At 28.4% G+C, this 15,883-nt stretch overlaps 1 protein-coding gene across 2 annotated transcripts in view; it reads left to right on the top strand.

The window, feature by feature from the left end:
* LOC142329931 (uncharacterized) overlaps nucleotides 1–15,883 on the top strand; it is a 255,074-nt gene that overhangs the window by 72,708 nt on the left and 166,483 nt on the right. The window lies entirely within an intron of this gene.

Here is a 15,883-nt window from a genome sequence, read left to right as displayed (position 1 = left end):
CTGGGACTTCTTTTATCCTATTTCCCAGCTCAAATTACAAAAGAAATCACCAAATTTACTCTTTAATTTGGGTCCCAAAAATTATAGTATAGCGTCTTTTTATTGAAAGAGCTGAAGATCAGGCGAAATGTTTTACTAGTCGTAACTAGAAAACTAAACCGGCCTCCGTGGAGCGAGTGGTAACGTCTCGGCCTTTCATCCGGAGGTCCCGGGTTTGCATCCCGGTCAGGTATGGTTTTTTCACACGCTACAGAAATTGTCATTCTTCTCATCCTCTGAAGTAATACCTAAAAGTGGTCCCGGAGTTAAAAAAAAGTTTTTAGATTAATTTTTATTTTCGCTTTGATTTTTTTTCCATTAGAAGGTGTCCCGAAAGTTTCTCTCTTTCTTCGTGGAACACCCGGTATAACTTTACTTATAAAGAAGTTCATCATTACAGTTTTACCTACCTGTAAATTAACATTTTTCTACCTATACTATAACCGATTTAAGAAAATATCTTTGCTTTTCGTACACTGCTGAACGAATCTGAGAAAAATTATATTCAATATTCTTGTATTACTAGTACCAGTTCTTATAACGGTTTGTTTAAGTAAAATTTACCGTAGAATATTTACGTAAATACAATAAATTCCTAATAATTTGTACTACTTATACCATAATAAATGAAAATTTTAATATGTGTTAAATAGTTTTATTGTGGTGTATAAGCTGTGTTTGTATATGTACGAGTATATGAAAAAAGGGAATGCAGATGTCCTTGTAAATAAAAGTAGATGGAGATATTATCCGATTTGATTGTGAAATATTCTATAGTCTACTACAGTGCTAAAGAATCGTGGTATTTATATAAAAAGAATGTACAATACTGGTCCTAAAAAACCAGAATTGACATAAAATTGATGCATTATTTTTAGCTTACTCATAAATTTTAAAGTTGTTTTTTTTATTTATTTATTTCGACTTTCTCTGTAAATATTTTATTTTCAAAAAATTAAGTCACGACCGTTCAATCTGATATCGAAGCGACTTCGCAGTATATATTTACTTGTTGTGTTCGTAATCAACCAATTCTTTGTCCATAACTTTATTTTTTATGCTTGCTGATTCTATAAAACAAATGATAATATTATTTTAGATTTCTTAATAAATTATCATTATTCAATCCAATATATAATATATGAATTATCTTCCTATAGATTACGTACGAAATGAAACTTTCACTAATCTTTATCTCGTATTTTTATTTTATTATGTTTTGCATATATGAATTGGGTAATAAAATTATATAATTCTATGAGAAAATTTACCCATTTGTTACTTTTTTCTTTATCCAGTTATCTCTTCATTTACCTTAAAGACATATATTGATAGATACGTTTAAAGACTCCTTTATTCCAATTATTTATTCAAGGAAGTGAGATTTTTGTAAAATGTTTATTGGTATTGGCGTTTCAGATTAATTTCTATCTTTATTAAATTATGTATTCAAGATGGATGAACTTACTTCAATGAATATTTTAAATATAATAAATTCATTATATTTAAGAAAGTTAGCTTAATAAATCAGATCTACTCGATTGAAAATGGTAGTATATGAAAAATTTAACTATTTAAGATAAATGTTTATTTTTTTTTTTTTTAATAGATAATTTTAAGGTAAAAATGGCTTATATAAAAATAAAAGAGCTTGAAAAGTATTGCATGATTTTCTCGGCTATGCCGGTCAAGTCATGTTTACCAAAATATGATTTAAGCTTCAAAATTCCCAAATATCGAATAAAAAGGTTTCTAATTTTAGGGGCTTACATCGTGTTGAAAATTTAGGAAAAAATTATTTATGAAGAACTGATCGCTAACAAAAGAGAGATACTAATTTAAAAAAGAATTATTTAAAAGTATTGAAAAAATAAGATTCATGAAATTAACGAAAATAATTTTTTCTCCTTTTGAGTCCGGATTGTAATATAGGTGCCAAAGTTAAGTTTTTTTCCCTACATTCCTGGGCCGGACATCCACTCAAGTATACACGGCCCAGGGATGTGTCCTTGTGACTCTAAGGGGGCCTCCCCACCCACCGGCTGTACGTCCGGCATGGCAGGTCAGCCCCCCCGGTTCCGGATCTTTTCTTATTTGCTGCCCGCCTCTAATCCTCCGCACGTAAGGGAAGGTCCGGCTATGCCGGCCCCCCCCCCACACGCAGAGAACCGGATCTCGGTCTTTACTCTTTTATGCCTGTCTCAAACCGGCGACGCCAGCCCCAGCAAGCACCAAAGCGCCCCCAGGAACCGATACCGCCGGCCGGGACTCTGTCTTTTCTTTATCCCTTTCAAGCAAAGTTAGTTTAATAGCCCTTTAAATGATAAACATACGAAATAATTTTTTTTTTTTTAATTTGTATATGATTAGATGTGCATGGCATGGGCATATCGGGCGTATGATACACATGCGCCTGTTCTAAAATTTTGAATTGGATTGTAATGGTTTTTCTATCCGTTCTACTGTAATAGCTCGTATACGTACTTTTCGTTAACCAATGATTTGAAAGTTATTGAATAAAAATTAAAAATTAAAATTATTTCTATATCTAGGAATTTTGTTTTTATGAGTTAGTCAAGATTTTCGTTTACTGAAATTAATTTAATTACTTTTTTTATTTCTTCAATTGTAAGTAAAATTAAATTTTATAAAAAAAAACGATAAATATATTTATTTGTCGAAATGTAACACTGCTTATAATACCGCTGTATTACCAACCGATGCAGTGAATTTTTATTATGAACAATAAATAATATTACAAAAAATTTTCAAAACTTAAAAACTTGCTTTATACTTTTTAGTCATACTTTATTCAAATTAATATCATACATTGCATGAGTTTAATTAGTAGGTTAATTTGGATTTCAAAAGATAACATCATATATTGAAACCCCGAATAGCAAGATTTTGCAGAATTTTTTATTTAGCAAGATTTTTTCGTTTTGCACATTTTGAAATTTTTACACCCTCACCATTACTCCCGTACAGAGATGTTTGCGAAAGTAATGGTGGAATATTGTATTGTTACCCGACCTTAATAACTGTGCAAAATTTCATCACTAGGCAATGTCAGGAAGTATGCTAAATTAAGGATGCAAGATTTGAGGACAAACATGAAAAAAAGCCGACCTCTATGGCACGATTGGTAGCGTCTCGGTCTTTGATCCGGAGGTCCCGGATTCGAATCCCGGTCAGGTATGACACTTTCACACACGCTACAAATCATTCATCTCATCCTCTGAAAAATGCCTAACGGTAGATCCGGAGGTTAAAAAAAAGGAAAGTAAAAATTCAGAAATTATGGTGGGGAATCGAACAGAAGATTAACAAGTATGAAGTGTATTGGTGACAGTTGGTTGGATGGTTAGTCCAATAGTACTTACTCCGCATTGTAGTCTTGTATTAGGAAATAATAACGTTGTTTGGCCAGCTGTTCTAATAGAATATTTAGTATTACATTTCCGCTATACAATTGCTTTCATTATTATAGTAATAATGAACTGAAGAAACGATGTAAAACATTTTTGTTTTTGTTCGGGGAAAGTAAAAATGTTAAGTAAAACATTACTGTCTACTTGTTGGTTACCCAGTTTGATTGTATATATTACTATTTCCTATTAACGGAAAAAGAATGACATATAAAAATTGACTTCTAAAAAGGTCAACATATGGTGTATTAAGATATATTTATCTTCGATTAAGGTCACAAGTCATTTAGGAGTTATTTAACTGCTTACCAGGGTTATACTACCATGAGTAATCATTAGTTATTACGTATTGAAACTTAACTGATATATATATATATATATATATATTAATGAAATGATTTCATTGTAATGCTCTTTAATAACTTTATGAAAAAAAGTACATAAGATATAAATACTTTTTCTAAATGGTAGAAAGCTACAAAAAAAACCTTTTAAATTTTTTTTTGTCTTCAGTCATTTGGCTGGTTTGATGCAGCTCTCCAAGATTTCCTATTTAGTGCTAGTCGTTTCATTTCGGTATACCCCCTACATCTTACATCCCTAACAATTGGGCTTACATATTCCAAACGTTGCCTGCCTGCACAATTTTTTTTCTTCTACTTGTCCCTCCAATATTAAAAGCGACTATTCCAGGATTCCTTAATATGTCTGTCTTAATAAGTCTGTCTCTTCTTTTAGCTATATTTTTCCAAGTACTTCTTTTTTCATCGATTTGCCGCAACACATCTTCATTTATCACTTTATCCACCCATCTGATGTTTAACATTCTCCTGTAGCACCACATTTCAAAAGCTTCTAATCTTTTCTTCTCAGGTACTCCGATCGTCCAAGTTTCACTTTCATATAAAGCTATGCTTCAAACATATACTTTCGAAAATTTTTTCCTGGCGTATAAATTAATTTTTGATGTAAACAAATTATATTTCTTACTGAAGGCTCGTTTAGCTTGTGCTATTCGGCATTTTATATCGCTCCTGCTTCGTCCATCTTTAGTAATTCTACTTCCCAAATAACAAAATTCTTCTACCTCCATAATCATTTCTGTAACTTTTTATTTTTTAATTAAAAATATTTAAACAATCAAAATTATGAATTTTTCTTTTATTTAAAAAATTATTTGTTTTAAAAATAAAAAAAAAATAAAAATTATTTATTTTAAAGATCCTAAATTTATTTATTAATGATGAAATTTAGACAAACTTCAACTTATTTCCGGTCAAAAAAAAACTTAAAGATAACACTATCTTCTTTATGGAATGGAAAGGCGTTGCTTCATTGTATTGGTTCGCTTTGATTGGTCATCATTACACTAAAACGATTTAAACTCCTCCCCTCCAACAATCAAGATAATTGGTCAATTGTAGCCGAGTAGAAAGAAGCGTCGTTTATTATGTTATAAAATCCAGTTTGTGCAAACTGAGTTTGCTTGAATTAAGTTAACACATTATTATTATAGTGTTAATAATATAATACTTAGTTAAGAATGACTTTTTTTGGTTTACGTATTTATGATTACTATGGCATTTTCTTCAACTTGTTTTCTCACGTGTATTTTTTTATGTTTTTTTTAATTTTATTTAATTTTAACTAGCACTTGTAAATGTCACATCATTCTGTTGAGTACTATCGTTTATGAAATGTATCTTCTTTCCTTCGTAATATTAAATAATAACGTAATTATAGGTTAAATGGTAAAATAAGTTTACGGATTCTATTTATCTATAAATTGCTTAAGTGCAATCGTTTTACTTATTGTTAAATTAGCTAAAATGTTTCTATTTGGTACCATATAAAAATCATTGTTCTAAAATAAAAATATTATTTGCGTTTATTTTAATTGTGGAATTAGGTATGAGTATTTTGCATAGTAGTTCTGCTAGATGTTTTTATTTTAATTGTATTACTCTTTTTTAAGAATTATTCCTTTGTCTGTTCCTTGCTTCTGACTTTAAAAAATGCCCTTTTTTACCTTCCCGGTTAGACGAAATGAAATGAAAAATCTGCTCGGGCGAATCAGATATTCCGTGGACAATTTATATTTTGTGTTATCTATCTTCGTTTATATCTTTCTATTTTATTTATATTTATTAAATAGCAATTTAAATTACTAGATTTATCAATTAAATTATCCCTTGATATTTATTCAAATTAATAAATTAACAATTAATATAACCCACCTTACCAGCACATTGATATATAGTCTAGATCTTTCGGCTTACTTGGAAGCCATCATCAGGAGTTAGTCTACAGTATATTAGTAGGACCGAGATAGCCATGACTGTTTGTAAATTTTTAACTACGATTTTTTAAACTTTTGAGTTTAAATGTATTAATTTTAACTCCTGATGATGGCTTTCATGTAAGCCGAAAGATCTAGAGTACATATCAACGTGCTGGTAAGGTGGATTATATTAATTGTTAATTTATTCATTTAACATATCACAGGTAACATGGTTGAGAAATTTATTCAAATTATTTTATTTACCCAACAAAAAAAACTTGACCAGGAAAGACCAAGTTTTTGCTTCGGTCGAAAAGCGGTGAAATGTTGCATTCCAAGCACCATTAAATCTCTGATTTTTTCTATGTGTTTTGCCAATATTTGATTAAGGTTCTATAAAAGTAATTAATTACCTCAGATTTATCAAAGGAGTTCTATATTCTTCAAACATAGCCCAGCTTATTTACTGGAACATTTTTTTTTTTAATAATGAAAGAAAACAAAGTTACAATTTTTATAGATTTTAAGAAGCCTACGACTCCATCCACAGGGAATTTCTACTTAAAATCCTTGAAGAACTAAACATAAATCCCAAGAAAATAAACATTATAAAAGAAACATTAATAAACAAAATCAAAAGTGAAATTCGTAGGGGAACTTTCAGAACCATTCAAAATTAAAGCTGGAGTAAGGCAAGGAGATGGACTGTCTCCAATATCCTCTTTAATTGTGCCCTTGAAAAATTTGTAAGAAAATGGGAGAAAGAACTTAAAAAGTTAAACGTACACGATAACATAAAAACGGGTGCTAAAAGTAAATTCATAAATACAAACATATTCTGGTAAACTGGTAAACGATATTGCAATTTTCGTAAGAGATATAGATGAAGCTAAAATAAAAATTCAAAAACTAAGCGAACGTGCAAGCAAAATTGGTCTTCAAATCTTTTGTGTAAAACCTAACTGTTTTTTCAATGACAAAGAGAATAGAACTCAAACCCTTAGGATTTCCGACAACAAAGAAATAATTTGAGTCCAAAAATTTTAATATTTTGGAGAAATCTATCGCCGAATATAACTGGAAAAAAAATGTCGGATGAAAAGTAGAGTACGAAAAATGGAAACTGCGTATCATCTGACGAAGAAAGTTTACAATAAAAAATCCATGTCATATAACTCCAAATTGAGGCAATATAAAACTTTAGTTATATCAGAAGCACTGTATGGGGCAAAATGTCTGCAGGTTTTTTTCAGAACAAAAAAGATTTATGGACAAAAAATATGAAGATGGAATTTACAAATTAAAAAGTAAAAAAGAAATTTACAAATCATACAGAAAAAATTAGAGCCTAATCCGGAAAAGAAGATTACAGTTCAACAATACAACAAATATTTAATTTCTATATAAGCAGAGCCACAAAGATCAACCGGTTTAAAAAAAAAAAAACGGTAGAGCCTAATCCGGAAAAGAAGATTACAGTTCAACAATACAACAAATATTTAATTTCTATATAAGCAGAGCCACAAAGATCAACCGGTTTAAAAAAAAAAAAACGGAAACATATCTAAAAGCATTAAACATTTCTAAAGATCTGTGTAAAGTAGAGATAAATTTTGAAAGCGATTCCAGAATCTAAGTTTTCAGACAGAAAGAAAAAGAAGGGTATAAACCTGAGCAGATAGACGTAAGAAAGGCGACAACAACAGAACAAAAGAATGAAACTTTTTGGGTAAAGTAAAAGAAGTCAAAACTACGAAAACGTGATCCTTAGTGGACAGAACGAAAAGAAAAACTGTTCTTAGTTAAATTTTTCATACCTCAATGTGATATTTATTTTTTGGTTTGTGTCGTACTTTTATTTGGGATAATAAATTAATTTAAGGATCACAGCTTTACATATTTATGTTATCATTTTAAATATGTGCCTTTTGAAGTATTTAAGTAAACATAAACTCAGTTTTTTTTTTTAAATTAAAGTATACGCTTATTACATATATATATATTAATGTTAGTATTGCTTTATACAACTAGCACGATAAATCGTGTTTTACTTTTTATTATTATTATTAGCCATCTAATTATAAATATTAGTTATGCATTTATTTAGTATTTATCCAAGTCCAGTTTTATTTATTTCCTACATATTTAACACTGTAACAAACAAGTTTATATACATTAATCATACCTTTTTCAGTACAGGTATATGTCAGCAGTATACATCACTTACTGAATCCTGTTCATTAATTGATATTTTTAAAATTGATATATATTTCCTTCTAAGTTTAGTTTTGTACTAGTATTTATAATATCAGATTTTACTAAGATGTTGACTTTTAACAAAGTTTAGCATATAATTACTACTTTAATTTTTAAATACCGATCCATTCATAATAAAAAAAAATTATTTTCAATAGTGACAAAGATATTATTAAGTTTATCGATATGTACATATTTTTTTTTTTAATTCGTTTAATTAGTTTTAATTCCTAAGTGAAATAGTTATAATTTGAAAAATATTCGATAACCTGAATATCCTTGGTCTAAAAAATGACTGAGTTGGTTTATTTTTTAATGAGAAAAGATTAATTATTAGTTAAAAAATACATTTATTATTCAATTTTTGTCTTTGAACGTATTCACCTAACTTGTCAAGTTTAATTAAAAGATAGTTTTTCATTTTATTAAAGACAAAAAAATAAATTTTAGTTATTTATTTGTTTACGTAGTAACAAAAGGCTTACGCCCTCTTTAACAGTTGTTAGATGGATGATAAATTGATTTTGTAGAGTGTGAAAAATGCCATCCCTAACCGGGATTTGAACCCGGTATCTCCGGATGAAAGACTGAGACACTCCACTATTTGAATTAGTTTAAAAAAAAGAATTGCTGAATAAAATAAGATTTTTTTACCGTTACTTTTGAACGATTTATTAAACTTATAACTCATTAGAAAAGATGTAACGTTTGACTCTTTTCATCGTAGTACTACTATTTAAATACAATTTTAATAAATAAAATCGGAAATATATAAGATAAATCGAAAAAAAAGAAACATGAAAACTGTAATTAATTGATTACTTTTTAAAGGTTCGTTTGATATCGTTACGGCTAAATTCATATTTCTGTCAATTTGTATGTTTTACAGATAACAGAATCGTAAAATTATACTGTTCAATCAAAAAACATGATATTTTTTTAGGCATATTTAATTTTTAATTTATATTTCAAGTTTCAAGTAGTTTTCTACTTTTAATTCAAAATTTATGTCGATTTTAAAAATGGTTCATTCGTTGATACAGTTCTGATAACTAGGTAGAAAAATTGAGATATTTTTGTAGTTCGAAAACAATTTCAAACTAAGGCAAAAAAATCTTGCAAAAAATATTCTATTTAAAAAAAAACTTAAATTTAAAAAAAATTAGATTTATCAAACTGTATCTACTTGGAAAAAACTTAAGAGTTACGGTCTTGATTTTTTATACTCTTTAATAGTAATATGACAACAGCAATACATATTAGAAGTTAAAAATGATAGAAAACCCGTTTTTAAAAACTATTTTTACTTCCTTGTACGATATAAAGGAAGTATTGTGATCACGAAAAATTTCGGTTTTCAAATTTCAACGGAAATATCCATTTTGATCGTCCCTAAATCCATTTTGACTAGTTTCGGCGTGACGTCTGTACGTACGTACGTACGTATGAACCTCACGTAACTCAGAAACTATTAGCCGTAGGATCTTGAAATCTTTGATTTAGGACTGCTGTAACATCTAGTTGTGCACCTAGTCTTTTTTTTTTGCAATCGACTGAACCAAAAGTGTTCGAAAAAGCCCAAAATCCAAAACAAATTGGATTTTGAAGTTTTTCTTAATTGCAGTAATAAGCCCTCATTGAGAGCTTTTCAACAATATATTATAAGTGGTCGTTATTTTCATTGGTCCAAAGTTATAGCCAAATAAAAGTTTAATTAATGAAATGTTTGGATCTTACAAAGAGGAAGAGACATCGGTTCAAATTCGATGTCATCGTCTTTTTTTTTAACTTTTTTTTTTTAATTAAATATATTGATTTATTAATAATTAAAAGCCTCTGATTGTAAATAAATATTTTCGATAAATAATAATTCAGTAATTATATAAAAAAGCGTATGAAAAAATATCATAAGTTATTAATGAAATAAAATTTTATGCACTTTTCATTGAAAAAAAAAAAAGTTTATACGTATTTTATTAGGCATACAAGGAAGTTAAGTGGTGTTCACATCAGATTGTTTTTTGTTGACTTATTTTCTCAGCGTTCCTAATTTTCTAATTATTTTTTAGAGACAAGACTTTATTCCACGTACTTTGAATTCTCTCTCTATCTCTCTCTTTCTCTTTCTCTCTCTCTCTCATATCTGTGCATATTCAAACTTGATGTGACAGAATTGACACAAATATCAACATGTACTGAACTGTCGTATAATCAAGACGAAAGATGATAATAAAGAACGGTAATACCAGGTATGATTTATTAAAAAATTCAGTTTTATTCCGTATCTACGTCATCGATAACAAAAAGCGTCATCGGTCCAGAAATTTATTCCCACCTCACGCTTCAACTGAGATTTCTAAACTTTATTAACTAGTAATACTTTTATAAAACTTACAAGATAATTTCATATTCTCGCAAATAAATTATTAATTCTTACAAAAAACTAGAAGGCTGACAGGAGGATTTTAATACTATAAGACCTTTGCTCTTACCTTCAAACTTAACTTTGGTTTTACCTTAAGACAAAAAAAATTCTAAACTTACAATTTTTTTATGATCGTTTCAGAAAATGGTAAACCACCTTCTACTTGATAAAGAAGAAACTATAATCTTTACATCTCGTTAAATTTTATTATCAATGCTGAAAACATAGATAGAACTTAAACCAATTATAAGAAAAGATATTAATAAATTTTTAATATAATAAAACCTCAAAATGAAAAAATCGTCTATACCGCTAGGTAGCGAAAAGTTCCTCAATTTTTAAAGAAGATTTATCCAATTACTCCAAAAAACTGAACACATAAATACTCGAATCTACGTAAAAAAAAAAAATATCAAGGATCATCTTATTCGTTGTTCTCCCACCTTTCGGTCAAACAAATTATGTAAAATCATAATTTTTTTACATATCCAATCCAATCTACAGTTCGTTATTAAGAGCATAAAAAAAATAATAAACGATTAAAAATCAAAAATTTTTTGTCATCATTAATCTTAAGTGTAAATTTCGATCATTTATTTGTCTGGGTGTAAGGAAGAACAATGAGATACCAGTTCAATTGAAAGTAGGTTATTTTCAACTGAGAAAAGTCCGAAGGTATCGAGACTGTACTTAAATCCTATCAACGGATGAAAATATAAATTCACCTAATCAAAAAGAAGGAAAAAGTGAAAAACTACTAAAATTTCATTGTTCACATCGAGTATCACAATTCTTTTAAAAAAATCTGCTTTTATATTTTGGAAAAGTAATCGTTTTTACTTCGTTGTACGAAGTAAAGGAGGTATTGTGATCGCGAAAAATTTCTGTTTTCAAATTTAAATGGAAATATCCATTTTGACCATCCCTGAATCCGTATTAGCTAGTTACGGCGTGACGTCTGTACGTATCTCGCATAACTAAAAAATAATTAGCCGTAGGATGTTGTGTAATCTTCCACATCCAGTTGTGTAATCTTCCCTTTTGATTGCAATTGACTGAACCAAAAGTGTCCAAAAAACCCAAAATCCTAAAAAATTTGGTTTTTTATTTTTCTTAACTGCAATAAAAAGTTAAAAGCATAAAAATTTTCAAAAGCCCTGAAAACATTAAGATAGCTTTGAAACATTGAAAGCTTTTCAACGATATATCATAAGTGGTACATATTTTCAGTGGTTTCAGAATTATAGCCAAATGAAATTTTAATTAATGAAATATTTGGAACTTACAATGGGAGGACACATCGTTTCGTATCAGACTTCATCTCCTTTTTTTTAATTTAAATATATTCATTTATTAATCATTATTAACACGTGATTGTAAAATGTTTTACAATAAATAATAATTTAATAACAATCAAAAAAATATAGACGAAACAAAATCAGGACTTATTGGTGAAATAAAGTTTTATGGACTTTTAAAAATGTGTATATGTAATTTAATAGGCATTATGTATGTTTGTATGTAATATATTTGGTAAAACATCTGATTATTTAATACTAATTGTAAATTATTTCGAATCTATTATTTTTTAATTTTCCAGTTTAATTTTATTCAATTCTGGAATTTCCGTTTAATTTTATTTACATTAAAGTTAACTACAGTGACTGAAATATAGAACCTCACAAGAACAATATATATACTGAGGCATACGTGCTCGATCTTTAATAAATTGCAAGAAATTCTTATCTTTTAGTTTATTACTCATCTAATATTGTCGGACAATATTATTCCTACGTCGGAGTTGATCATCATTTCGTTTGTTTTTTGTTGTCAATCATTTACTCTCTCTTTGGTTTGATATAATTCTTCTGATGTTAATTTGTATACGCGTTTTCCTTTTTTTCAAATTTTCTTTCCTTTATATTTATCATCCTCTCTTAATCTTTTTATTCTTTCTTTGTTTGCAACATTTCTTCCTGTTTATTTATTTTTTTTTTGTTTGGAACATTTTCTTTCTTTTTATTGTAACTTTGGTTTTAATATTTCCTTACTCATTATATTTATCATTAATCTTTTTATTGTTTCTTTGGTTTAACATTTTCTTCCTCTTTATATTTATCATCTTCTCTTAATCTTTTTATTCTTTCTTTGTTTGCTATATTTTCTTCCTGTTTATTATTATTTTTATTTGGAACATTTTCTTTGTTTTTATTGTATCTTTGGTTTTAAAGATTCCTTCCTCTTTATATTTATCATCTGCTCTTAATCGTTTTTTCTTTCTTTAATTTTAAAATTTTCTTTCTCTTTATATTTATCATCTTCTCTTAATTTATATTCTTCCCTTGTTCTTAAAATTTTCTTCCTCTTCACATTCATCTTCTTGTCATTTTTGAGATATACTTCTTCATGTTATCTTTCTTTTTCCTGTATGATTGTTTCTTTTTCATTTTTGATTATTCACCGAATAAGCTAACATTAAAAACTGACTATTTAAACCGTAAGGTTGAAATTAACATTTGTAAGTAGGATACAGGCGTTCACTAAACGGAATAGTTTAATTATTATTAACTTTTATTTATACGACACACCAAAAATCAGAAACTTTTGTTAATCAGCAACTCACGAAGATACGAATAATACTAATCTAGTAATACGAGTAATAAAGGGACTTTTACTCTATTCTAATATTTCATGTAAGATTGTTGAATTAATAATCGTATAAATATTTGACGTTAATTAAAACTAATATTTCAGCAATCGTGTAACTTTCCACTTTATTAAAGAGTTGGAGGATCGTATTTTTTTTTTTTTTGAGGGTGAAAAATCAGTTTAAATGAAGTGCAGTAAAAAAGCATGTATATGTAATTTAATAGGCGTACAAGGAAGTCATGTGGTGTCCACCACATCAAATTTTTTGAAGTCGATTAAAAATCTTACATACCTTTTTGTACGTTATACATTTATGTACATAGATCCAATTTGAAATATTGTACATTAAATTGTATAAATTAAATATAAAAGTAAAATTAATTTAAAGAGTAATTCTATTAAATTACTATACGGTCCAGCAAACCGTTCAACCACAAATTATTCACGTATGGACGTTAGTCACTCAGAATATTATTTTCCATTTCACTTAGTCACTCATCCATAAAACCTTTCTTTTAAAAGAAACAGCGGCAATAATAATTAATCACAATAACGAACTTTCTATGAAAGAGAACAAAAAAATAATAAAAAATCGTAAACAGAATTAAACATAACGGATTTTTTTTTTATATTCGTATAACGTAAGTCGATTCACCAGTTAAATAAAAATAGAAAAAGCCAACAACTTTCTAATGATAATACGTGAATTTGAATCAAATTTGATTTAATAGTGTTACTATTTAATAATGGTAAGTTTTCGTATCAACATACAAAGAAGCATTAAGGTATCGTTTTAACTTTATAGCTATTATCTCCTTTTTTTTAAAAAAAGATAAACTTAAAAAAAACATAAAATAATCGAAACTAGAAAAATGTAGGCCAGTAGCTTTAAACGCAGTGTACCGTAAATAAATAAACCATAAATAGAAGCATAAATTGTAAAATAAGACGATTACACAAATAAGGATTTTTTTTTGTTAAGTCAACAAAAAAAAAACTGATGTGGACACCATATGACTTCTTTGTACGCCTGTTAAACTACGTAACACATTTTTTTTTTAAATGAAAAGTACGTAAAATTTCTGTACTTTCTCTGTACGAAATCGTCAAGTTTACGCAAGTATTAATGTTTTTATTAATTGTTTTACACTTATATTTCATAACTTTTCCTTAATAAAATCATTCGTTTAACGACCAATTAAAGTTTTATGACAGAATTTATTAGTAATTAGTTGATGTACACACTGCTAAATGAATTAAATTTTATGACCAGATGACAAAACCTTTTTTCCTAGGACGAACCATATTTATTCCAATGAATCCAAACGGTGACGTAAGTATACGTTACTATCAGAATTATAACAATGACATTTTTTTGTTAAATTAATATTATCTTCTAATAAAATAATATATCAAATTTATTCTTCATTTGTTTATTAATAAAACAAGATTCCGATTCTAACACGTAGAATGCTAAGAAATATTATTTTTAAAGTCAGTATCTAAAAATGTTTATAATCGTGTCTGTCGATTTCAGCCGGTTTTATTGTGAAATATCGTTACTTATAAGTCTAATTATTAGAGATTCAACTATTAATAATTCAGTTTTATTGTTTTTAAGACATAATTTTTCAATAATTTTGGTAGAAAGTCTACTATATTTATTGAAAGAAAGTTTGTTTTTATATAAAAATTAACTTCTCATACAGCGATAAATATTTTATTTAAAAAAAATGTATTAAACATTCTACTTTTCATCTTCCTTTACGATATAATTCTATTTTGGAAAATAGTAGTGAGCCGATTACGTTTAATTTTTTAATAGTTATAGATATTAAAGCGAACCTTTTAAGTTTTTTTTTTTTTTTTTTTTTTTTTTTTTTGCTTTCCCGTCTAGATAGCGCTATAGCAGTACTATAGCTATAGAAGGGAAAGTATTGTAATCGGTCCAATTTGCGTATATACAGTTTTCACTGGATCTTGACGTTTTCATACCTAAGGAACCCAATAAACCGGATGGAAATTTTCGGATGACATGTGTATGTTTGGTATCGGCCTCTAAATCACCTTATATCTCCAGAACTACTTGACCGATTTTTACCAAACTTGGTTAGATTACTTCTATATATGGGGAATTGATACCATTAAATTTTCAACTTAAAAGGTCAAGAGGGTGAAGCTATAGAGCAAGGTCACCCTCAGTATCTTGAGATTTCACCTAATTAAGGTCACATTTTTCTTAGGCGCATTTGTTAACAATTAAAAAATAATAATATTTGTAAAAAAAATTTTTTAAAATTTGCACCCACATCCCAAAAAAATGCTCTAAAATTTGAAACTTTGTTGAATCGTTATGATGGTTGTTTTTCATTGCGGTTTCTTCTATTATCGTCTAATTACGTATATAAATTAATCTTTACTAAATTTTTTTCCTGTTTAATCTCTGGGACCACTGTTAGGTACTGCTTCAGAGGATGAGACGAAGGTTCTGTAGCGTGTGTGAGAAATGACCATACCTGATCGGGATTCGAACCCGGGACCTCTGGATGAAAGGCCGAGACACTACCACTCGCGTCACGGAGGCCGGCAGTCTTTATTAAATTGGGAGCCCCCCCCCCCCCCACTACACCAAGCGGCTGGACCCGACCAAATGTCATACATTTTTTTTAATTTTCTTTGTAATCAAGACTGCTATAAAAAAAATATTTTTTATAAAATTGAACTTCGACTCCTACTTTGTGGTTCGCGCAAAAAGTAACAAACATGGTTGTGTAAGGTATCAATTTACAGATTTTCAAGAGCGCT

The sequence above is a fragment of the Lycorma delicatula genome, chromosome 9 (assembly GCF_047948215.1).
Source record: "Lycorma delicatula isolate Av1 chromosome 9, ASM4794821v1, whole genome shotgun sequence".
Classification (NCBI taxonomy): Eukaryota; Metazoa; Arthropoda; class Insecta; order Hemiptera; family Fulgoridae; genus Lycorma; species Lycorma delicatula.
The sequence above is the reverse complement of the archived record's forward strand: the minus strand, read 5'-3'. Positions and strand labels throughout refer to the sequence as shown.